We start from the raw sequence: 10,959 nt of genomic DNA, 5'->3' as shown, positions 1-10,959 counted from the left end.
AACGCAGTAGTTAAACACTGAAAAACTGGAATGCTTGAATGGCATAATGTATATAGAATTATGTGCTCTCAAGTCAATTCTGACTTATGGCGACCTTTTTCAAGGCTTTCTAGGTAGACGCTACTCAGAAGTGGTTTGCCATTCCTCTATTCTGGGGGCGCCCTGAGACTGTGCAGCTTGTCCAATGCTACACAGGCAGGCTCTTCTCCTGGGAGGCACCGTGGAGAATCAAATTTCCAACCATATCTAAACCACTGAACTATCCAACCAGCTTTGAATGCTATCAGATTAAGCATCCTTCAGTCTTGAGAGACTGTGGTAACGTGCTCTATATGGAGGACTTGGAACAACATCTAGTGTGGCTGAGAAGGCCAATTCGAGAGTTACAATCCCTTCCACATTGAAGGCAAACACAATCTGTCCCCTGTCCAGTTCCCTGATTTGGATGGTTTTGGGACTGCCTCTTTGCCTCGGCCTGCTGTACAAGGGTCTCTTCAAATTGGGAGAGGCCATGATGCACCACCTGCCTCCAGCCTGAATACTCAGATGGTATACTTTACAGAAAAACACTATATACTGGAAAGAAGCGGGCAGGTCTGGGGGATCCATGAATCTATATTTCCCTTTTCAGAATTTTTTTCTGAAAAGAATTGTAGAAGTGGGTGATTTTTGTTCTTTTGTTTTTGTATAGAAACTGTAACATTTTGCACAAAAACTTTGTATTTTGCTCAAACTCCTTTGTGCACTGTGCAAAATAAAAGCTTTTTTAAAAAAAACACAAAATCCACTTCACACACGCACACTGTGAACACTAAGTCTGGACTAAAACACTGCCTAACAAATAAAATTCTGGCCTTCTACAGGCATTTTAAAAAACTTTTTAAATGAGCACTCTCAATGAGCCAAAACACTGTTTATCACCAGGGTTCAAAAAACATTGGCAGCAATTGTCATTATTTCCAGATACAATCCTAAAACATACAATATCAAATACTGTATAGAAGTAAGATGTAATATTGCCATTAGGAAATTAGTTAGGGAAGCTGAACTACACTGGAAAGGGTTTGCAAAAATTGGTAAGTCTTCAGAAGGAAAATTTAAAATTTAAAATTTAAAAAAATGTTGAGATATATTTAGGATCAGAGGGAAGAGTATCATAGATGCCATTTGATTTGCCATGATAGGAACTCCCTGGTTAGCCATCACTGTGTCACTATCCCTGCCCCAGTCCTTCTTCCCATTTGGTTCCTCTACTAGGAACTTTGCTACTACCAAGACTGGTAGAACAGTACTCCAGTAGCCTAGAAAATGAGAAGTGCAGCTTGAAAAACTGCATAGACTTAAGGGCCAACAGTATCACCCCAATCCACACTAGCAAATATCAGTTGTGTAATAAAGGACTTTTAAAATTATCTCACTCACCTCATAACCAGTTCTGAATACCAAACATTGAGCTTCTCACTAGAGGAGACACACAGAAACCTTTTGTTTACTTTCTGCTGGTGTTTTATGGCTGCTAAGTTTGTGAATCTAAGGAAACTGTGTTGCAGAGTTTTGAATTTTGGTCAAATTCCTCTAGCTGCACAGCAGGAGTACAGGGATTCCCAGAGTAGAATCAGTCTCAAGTCTCCCATTTTAGTTCAGCCCTTTTTCTTGTCATGAACTGGCACTTACAGTCTCAATAACCCACTCTGAGACATTAATAGGAGAAAGAATAAAAACTATTTTCTTTACTTACAGTTCTGAGCAGATCATATAGCAAACTAATAAACCATGGTCTCTCTCAGCAACAGGCCTCAACAGACTTCATACTGACTCCAACAGAGAAAAGAGAGGGGAGAAGAGAAGCAGAGCAGACAGGCTGGGTTCTCCTTGAATTCAGAGGCAAGGAAAGAACTGTTGGTTAGTTCTGGATACATTGACAATCACCTAAGTGCAGAAAGGTCCCTTCCAGCCACACCTACTATAGGCTTCATGTGAGGTTGCAATAACTCCAGCAAATTATATGTCTGTTTTCCATATTCATCTAGTCTGCTTGAATTATATTTAAATTATATTTATATCTGTATACATTTTTAAAAAAATATTTATTCACAGGACTGAGCCAAAGCCCCTCATGGTTGTTTATGACACCCCTAGCTTTCCCCTTTCCCACATTTTTTCTTGTTAAAAATAGGGAATTGTAGCACTTGGAGGCTTCCAGGGACAATAATTCACAATTTGAGATGTTCACAGCACTCCCACCACTGACCAGTTGAAAATACAATTTAAAAAAAAATTGGGGGTGGGTTTCTAGCTGTTTCTGCTTCCATTTTCCTGCATTTTCAGACACTTTTGGCAGTCTGCACAGGGAGCCCAAAAGAGTTCCAAAGGCCAAAAACTAGTTGTGCATCTGCCACAGCTACTCCTCCTTGCCCTAAGCACATACTGAGTGCTTTTCACTCAAATAAATAATCACAGTGAGATCCCAAAAATATAAGGTTAAGGCCATTTATTCTCCATGACGAGGTATCATTGGATTTCAAGATCTTTCTGGAAATCAGCTAGAGTAAATATACCTAAGTGACTGAAATCGGTAGCCTAGATCATCTGAAACCTCTAATTATTCAAACTCATTTATTTTACCTACCACCAGCTCTGCATTAATAAAAAGAGTTGCCAAATGAACTCTTTAGAAATGTCTGTTGCTTGTGTATTTTGGATGTTTCCCTGGCCATGAAATTAATGAAATTATACAACAGATACCCTGGCCAAGACAGAGGAACAGAATAATTACATTTCCAATAAGGTCTGGGAAATTTAACAAATAAACAGACACAATTTCCTTCCCCTCTTCTAATTAGAAGCAAATCTGCCCTGTCAAATAAGCCCAATTTAGAAACATCTTTGCAAACATAATAATTATGGATCTTGAAACTTTGTTGTACAGATGAATATAAATTTGCTTTGGTTTGGATCAACTTTTTTCTTTCTTTCTGGAAGATAAGGCTGTTTAAGGCTTATGCCTGTATAGTCCTGAGATAAGGGCTGTAATAACTCATTCGGCGAGGGAGAAAAAACCATTCAAGAATATAAGATTCCTTTGCCCAATATTTCTTGAGCTGTGCATATCTGGCAAAAAGAAGCAATGAAATGCTCAATATGTCCTTGTCCCAGCTGATATTTATCTATCATGTACTGCTGTGTGCTACCAGATTTCCATGGGGTATATTCATAATTAGACTTGCAGTGAAACACACTATTCTCACTGTCTGTCCTGATTCTGTTGTAGGTGAAAGGGCAGGATCTGAATCTCTGTTCTGATAAAAAAATATTAAATATGATATTAGTGGTCTAAACTCATAGACTTCCCTGGGGACTCCCACTTTTAATAACCTCCAGTATAATAGATAAAGTAGAGGGCAGTAATCATTACTAAAATGGATTTTCTGGCAGAATTAGACATCACCTCTAGGAATCAATAATCATTTTAAGCTAACAGGGTGATTAAATGACCTTCTTTTTATTTTCCTTCATGTTGAGTTGCTTTTTATCTTGATTTAGAGCTGCACAGCTAGAACAAAGATAAACAGAGGACTCTGAACATTGCAGTAGCTCACTGAGGCCTATCCATTATAAGAATAAAAGCATTCTACACTTTAATCAAACTTTCACTGTTTTTTTAAAGAAACATAGTTTCACCAACCTTCCTGTGAGCGAGCTACACAGTTCATCTGAATGAACTGCACTTTTTAGACTACTCTTAATTTCAAACATTTATGAGCTTCCCTTTGGGAAGTATCACTGTATTTCCAAATCTGATAATTTGCTGGTCTCGTCCATCCTGTCATTAACTCTTTAAACAATATTTTTATAGCTTTTAAAATGTGTTTAAATGTGTTTGTATCATTGTTCAATAAGGCATTAATTAGCAAAATTAACCAATATAGTTTGTTTGTGAAGCAGCTTGAATTACTTGTAGCTTAGAGCAAACCAACTTTATTCTCATCTGAACATAATGGTTTATCTGAAACCCTTGACCAGAAGCTTTAAGTGCCTTTCCCTGTTGTGCAAAAGAGAGGAGGATGAAACATGATCAATGGAAAGTCAAAATCCAATTTTAGTCACAAGTAGAATAGATCAATTCAAATCCATGGGATTTAACAATTGTGTTATATTACCCTCAGAGGGATTAAAATTGGATTTAGCTTTATGTCCCCTGGATGAAGCCGCAAGGAATAGCTAGGGAAATGAAGACATTTTAACCTGTGTCTCATTTAGGGTTCAGATGGATTGTTTCAACATATAGTCCCTCTGAAAAAAAAGGATTCCCTAAACAGTGCCTGCTCTTACCTTTTAAAAGCCATTCCTGTATTTGCAAACAATATGAATGTTTTTTATTTACATTGACCCTAAGATTCTCTTCATAAGTTATGAACCAATAGTGATAAGAACAAATATTTTGTGCAGATGGTTTTACAAAGAAGAAAGAAGTATACTAAGAAAACAGGTTGCATGGGCAGGAAAAGCTGGTGCCCTTGTGTTCCTCATGAGCAAACATTTATCTGCTAATACAAATAAATAGACTGCTTCTGTGAAGTGAATTTTCTTTGTATCAGATAATGTTTGCATTGGTTCCAAGAACAAGCTTCTGAGAGGAGAAAGATGCAAATTATCTCTGAGGTTATAGCAAATCTAATTCACTTCTTGGCAACTTCAGAATGACATCATGTTGAGATGAGAGCTGAAAAACCCAGGGTCGAATCACGAATCAAGGGAAATGCGTAGCTCCTCTTTAAATAACATTTTCCCTTCTAATACGTAAATCCTTCAAAGCATAGTCAGACTTCCCAACAAAGCCTACGTTTACTTCCCAATGACCAATTAAAAAAAAAAAAACAAGGCAAACTAATTACAAAGTGAGGAGGGATGCCAGCTCAAGTTAGGACAATTAGGAGTCTTTCCTCACTTCTAGGGGCTCCACTTTTAATGAGATACTACCTGCAGTGTCTGGTCTAGGTCTAAGGAGACACACTGGCAAATTTGGTTATACCTGTTGCATGAATTACAGTGCCACTTTGGGCAGTGAAACAGCTACCACAAGTTGAGTGATTCTGTTTTGATAAGGCGAACAAGTTTGGATATTTGCTTGTTTTTCTTTTCTCAAGGCTAATGAAAGCAAACAGATGAAAAAACACATTGGTAGAGATCAAGTGCCATCATAATATATTGCACATTAGCTAAAGGGGAAATGTGAATTAAATGTAGAATTAAGTATTCAGGTATAATTTATGTATCATTAGCTTCAGCTTAAATTCTATTAGCAAAACTAATATCTATTGCAATATTTCGGGGTCTTGGGCAGGTTGTTAATGTGGTGGTGGAGGAAAAATAATGTATTTCCATAATTAAAGTCCTAAATCAAGTTAGGTCTTTATAAATTAACCACAAATAAGATTAACTAGGCCTTCCAATATGAATCAAAGTTATAGAAAATACCACACAAACTTAGTCATGAGCTGTTGATGATGATTACCAGAAAATGATAGATCTTTCATTCAAAACCAAAATAAGATTCGAAGTAGTAAGTCAAGCAGGACTGTTAAAAAAGTTTCACCCTCTTCTGGACATTTACAAAAGCTTGAGTAAAATGAGGTACTGTAGTTCAAAATGTCTAGGACAAAATCCAGATAAAGTGTTGTTTGTATGTTGGTCCAGCACCCTCCCGTTCTCTGCCAGCTGGTTAGGGGAGGCATTAAATTGTTAATATTTAATGCCCCCAAATAGAATAATATTTGATGTTTAAAATATTGTTTTAAACAATGCATTCAACCAGGGGTGTCCAACCTTTCACCTTCCCTGGGCCACATTAGAAGATGAAAATTTGGTTTGGGCCACACATACATTTGGTTTGGGTCACATGGGGGGGCAGCCCTAGCCGTCCTCTGCAGCCCCCCTCCAAGCACCCTTACCGGCAGCTGCGATCTCAGACAGCAGAGGCTGCCAGCTTCAACTCCGGCGGCTTTATGGGGCCAGGAGGGGGTCCACCTATTGACGGGGACGGCGCAATGTCCCCTCCCGTCCCACTCCTTCCTTCCTTCCCTCTCTCCCCCTCTACTGTTGTGACATGCCCCGGCCACATTCTGGCCGCAAGCGCCGGAAGTGTAACTTGAAACTTTGGAATTTCTTTAAAAATAAAAAATTGCACTGGGCCGCATTACAAGCTGACCTGGGCCGCATGCGGCCCTCGGGCCGCAGGTTGGACAAGCCTGCATTAAACATTACATCCCATTAATTTTGGTATCCAATTGTCTCAACAAGTGCCCGTTTGGCCTTCTCCAGTCAATTCCAAGTTTTATCTGGTGCCGAAAACATTCACTGGAATCACATGTTGGTACCTACAATTTGCACAGCATAGACTTTTGGCGTGCAGTAGCAAAACCTGGCTTCTACGGAAGTTCTGTGGAAGTTACTTGTTGCAGTGCCACCATTTAGTCATGCTTGACTATGGTTCGTTTGGCCTACTCAGAAGCTGCTATTCTGGGATGCTATGCAGGAGAAAGATTTTTGGCCCAGAAAACGATCTGGAATAAGGTTTCTGTGAATTGTTTCCTTTGGATAGATTCAAAAGTCCTCTGATTCTTGGTGTACATCTCTCTGTGATTGGCCTAAGTGTTCATCAGGTCCTCCTTTTAGGGTTCAAAGGGTACACTAGGGAAAAGGTTTGCATATACTTTCCTGCTCACTTCTTCATGTATAATCTTTACCTTTGAGGATTTTGGCTGCTCTGGAGCCTTTCAGCCTTCATTCACTTTTACTGTATTTTGAAAGTAAGTTCAGCTTTTCAAATGGATTAGATTACTCCTCTTTTCAGATCCTGGGAGATTCCTTTTTACAAAGAGCTAGGTTTTCCTGGACAAGATTTATGGCCCCTGGATTCCTCAGAGTAAAGCTTGGTTCCTTTATTATTACCACTTATTCTCCTCCTCCTCTCTCTCTTTCTTAACCCACCCACACCCACATCCAACCAACCAAGCGCACGCGTACGTACACACACACACACACACACACACACACACACACACACACACACACACACACACACACACACACACACACACACACACACACACACACACACACACACACACACCAGTGAGGACCAGACTTCACTAGTTCCTTTTATATTTATCTTCTGATTTTTCCATCTGAATTTTCCTAGATCAGTTCTCCTGCACATTTCCTTGAGTCTTCAAGAATATGTGCTTTGGAACAGGTAGCTAGCTATCTGTCTGCCTTCAAATTAATTTCACTTGTGAATAGCCTCAATCATCCCTAGTTACATTCTCTCTCCCACTGGGACAAATATTGAACCTCATTTCACTAAGACTAATTAAGATACACACTTGGGGAGTGAAAACTTGGTAAGCTGAGACTTGTGTGATTTCAATGGGTCTACTCTAGTCAATACTAACAACTGGCATTAGGTTCGTGTGTTTCACTTTTCTACTCACCAGCATATGTGAATATAGGAATGCTGAAATTCTGTTTTCTATCCATGGTAGAAATCCCTTGCTAATTTTCAGTTAATGTTTATCAGTTTGCAAGGCCAAAGCATCCCATATATCGTATAAACTTTTTGGAACAAGACTGCAAGAAAGCATTCTCATTTTGCCTTACAGTGTCAACGTTACTGTTCCTGTATTACATATCCCATTGTTATAAACAACCCCGGGAAACATCTTTGGCCAAAGGGCATCAAACTGCATTAAAGGAATAAGTAAATAAGTAAGTTAGAAGCCTCTTCCAACTTGCGTTTCCTTTAAGACCTATCACATCCAATCGCATCTGAGGATAAAAAGCCAGAAGAATGTAGCTCCTCTTTTGCCTTTTTATTCCCTTATTTGTGCTAAGAGTGCACCGCATGTTTGCAAAAAGGTTGTGCTCCACATGGGAATGCCAGCATCAGGTGCTGATCCACTAATCTCATTTTAAGTCTTGAGCCTTCTGAAGTTCCTGGCTTGAAGATAGGCCTCCCACCGATTTATTTAACCTGACTCGAGTGTCTGGCAACAGTGCATACTGCTGAATACAGCAATATAACAGCTGTCCTTGATACTATTGACAGACAAATCATCACCTTCAAGAAGCAGAAATTATCCTTCCAGCAAAATCAAAGGAATTTCTCCTAATTCTGGTGAATTGCTAAGCTTCGGTAAATGTGCAGTTCCAACTGGACTTAAACAGTAGTTTTCCTCCGCAACTGTCACCATCAATCTGGGACCTTTCTCTCTTAGATACATATTAAGCCTTTGAATTTAATAAGGGCTACAAAACCACAAGAGGCTATGCGGGTGATCTGTCACTTAACACATCCTTTGGCAATTGATGCTGAAGGAGAGAGGCAGAGCTTCCCGGGTGCCACTTTCTAGAATTGCCAAATGCTTAAAAAGGTAGGCCTTGCAAGAACACGTAACATTTAAATCTATTTTTCTGTTTGTTAAATGGCCATTTTGTAAAGTGTAAAAGGAAGCTCACCCCCCACCCACCCCTAAAGTGTATAGCCTGCCTCTTCTGAAATGCAAAGAAAGGACTGTTTTGTGTTAGCCGGGCAAGGCAACCAGGCTCATAAATGTGCATTTTTAAAAGCAGCAACCAGAGTCAGGTGTGCTATTCTGACTCTTTGAGTTTGCTATTGCTTATTTTGTCTCAATCATCATCAGGGTGCAACTCCATTTAGACTGTGTTTGGGTGATCTTTTTTATGCAGTGCACTACAGTCCGGTGGCAATTTTTAGAGTTTATATTTTAATTGCATTTTAATTGTTTTGACTTTTTATTGTATTTTAAATGTTGTAAGCCGCGCAGAGACCTTTGGGTAGTGTGAGCAGCATATAAATTAAGTAAATAAATAAATAAATTTCCTAGGGGATAATTTGCTGCAGGCTCCATGCTGGTGGTTGGCAAGTCTAATGCCACCGATGGACATGGCAAGAGCAGGAAGTAGGTGAGGGCAACCATTTTCTTTCTTTGCTTCTCCAGCCTTTTCTCTCTTCCTCTTCTCTCTCTAGCTCTCCTCCTCCCCACCTTAGCAGTTGTGGATCATGCAGAGTTGAAATTGGTCTACAGTTACAGGGTCAAGAGCCCCTTGCCCCCAAGCTGCAAGTTGTTCTCTTCAATTTACCGCATGAAGCACAATGAAGTTATTTGTTTATTCATTTGTTTTGTATGCCATCCCATACCTAAGGCCCCTGGATGGTTTACAATAAACATCAACTACTGAAATACAAAAAAGTGCATTAAAGCACACTCTAAAAGGCAACATAAACTGCAAAAATATAAAATATGATGTGAAATACAATATGCTGCATAAAATATTGAAGGCATAAGAAAAGGAAAACAGAGGCCCTAAAAATTTAACACACAAAATTCTCAGCTGACTTGTGTGGGATACGGCTGCTATTACCCAGAAAAATCTTCACCTATAGAGGACAACAAATATGGCTGTAGGTGAGGTTGTCTATGATGGCTGTTCCATAACTGAGGCACCCTAATCAAATAATTCCCTTTCCCCAATAAGTACCTATGGGGGTTTATAATCTTTGAGGAAGCCATCTGCAATTTTAAGGTTACAACTGGTACGTTAAATTGGGCTTTCTAAAGGAACCAAGGTAAATGACAAAGCTTCTAGTACAGTGGTGGGAATTACATATCATCCAGGCCATTTTTACAGGAATCAAGCCAGCCTTCCCTCCTCCTTTTCCAGCTGAATGTTTTAAAAGCAAAACAAAATAAAACCACTCCTCTAAGGACCATGATTCACTCTAAAACATGGCCTGCTACCCCATGCATTGTTTAAACAAAAAAAAAGGCATTTCTGTTAAAAGGGGATAGTGACGCCACCAGAGGGGTCCTGGGTAGCAGTGTAGTGATTAATTTGGAAGCACTCGTCCTCATCACAACAGTCACATAGTTGTCCTCAAAAAGATTAACTTAAAAATGCTGATAGATGGATGATCAACATCTGAGGATCAGATCTTTTCTTAAATGTAGTGGCTCTTAATTGCTTGTTCAAGGCCAAACTACTATCACATGCTTTGCCTTACCAACACCGATAACTTGTACAAGAAGAAAAATACTACCGCTCTCAGATACTATGCAAATTGCAGCTAAGTTCAGAGGAAACAGGGATGCCTGAGAGGGGTGGTGGATGATGTCGTAGTGCTATTTAAAAGGTCCTGGTGTTTTGATCCCAAAAGCTGTGGTTCCATTATACCACCAGCCCTAGAACCAGAACATGCTCCATTATACCTCAGAGCTTACTCACCCTATTGTAATATATGGCTTACCATCATGTTTATTTTCTGAGAATATATGTGCATGGTTTACATTTAAAGTGTGTGTGTGTGTGTGTGTGTGTGTGTGTGTGTGTGTGTGTGTGTGTGTGTGTGTGTGTGTGTGTGTGTGTTCTCTGTGTTAAATGTGTGTCTGCATGTGTGAAATGAGTTTGTAACTTCAGATACACTAGTAGTCAACTATCTGCAACGTACTAATTTGTGTATTACAGATTATGCAGTACTATAATTAAAATCATATTAATGTTTCTCAGGACACGATGCCATTTTTCTTATCTAAAAAATCAAACTTGCAAACAAAGTCTATGTTCCCATCTAGAAGATCAAACACATACACATGCAAAAGGGGCAAATTTGCCAGCTAAGAAAAGTGTAAAAAGCTGCTGCTGTGATAATCAGATAGTTCAGAAGTTAGGTTTTCCTTCTTCTAATTGTATGTCCTCTGCAATGTGTAGTTTGACCCTGAGAAATACATTTGTCAAAGAGCGGGCACTGTCTGCAGCTTGCTAAGAGTCAAACATGATTTCTTTTGTATAATAATATGGTGTGTTCAGCTTTAAGAATCCAACACCATCAGCTAATAAACTCGAAAGATATCCAAAAGCCTTCAGATACTTTAAATTGTG

This window comes from Pogona vitticeps, chromosome 1 (assembly GCF_051106095.1).
Source record: "Pogona vitticeps strain Pit_001003342236 chromosome 1, PviZW2.1, whole genome shotgun sequence".
Classification (NCBI taxonomy): Eukaryota; Metazoa; Chordata; class Lepidosauria; order Squamata; family Agamidae; genus Pogona; species Pogona vitticeps.
This window is presented reverse-complemented; position numbering follows the sequence as displayed.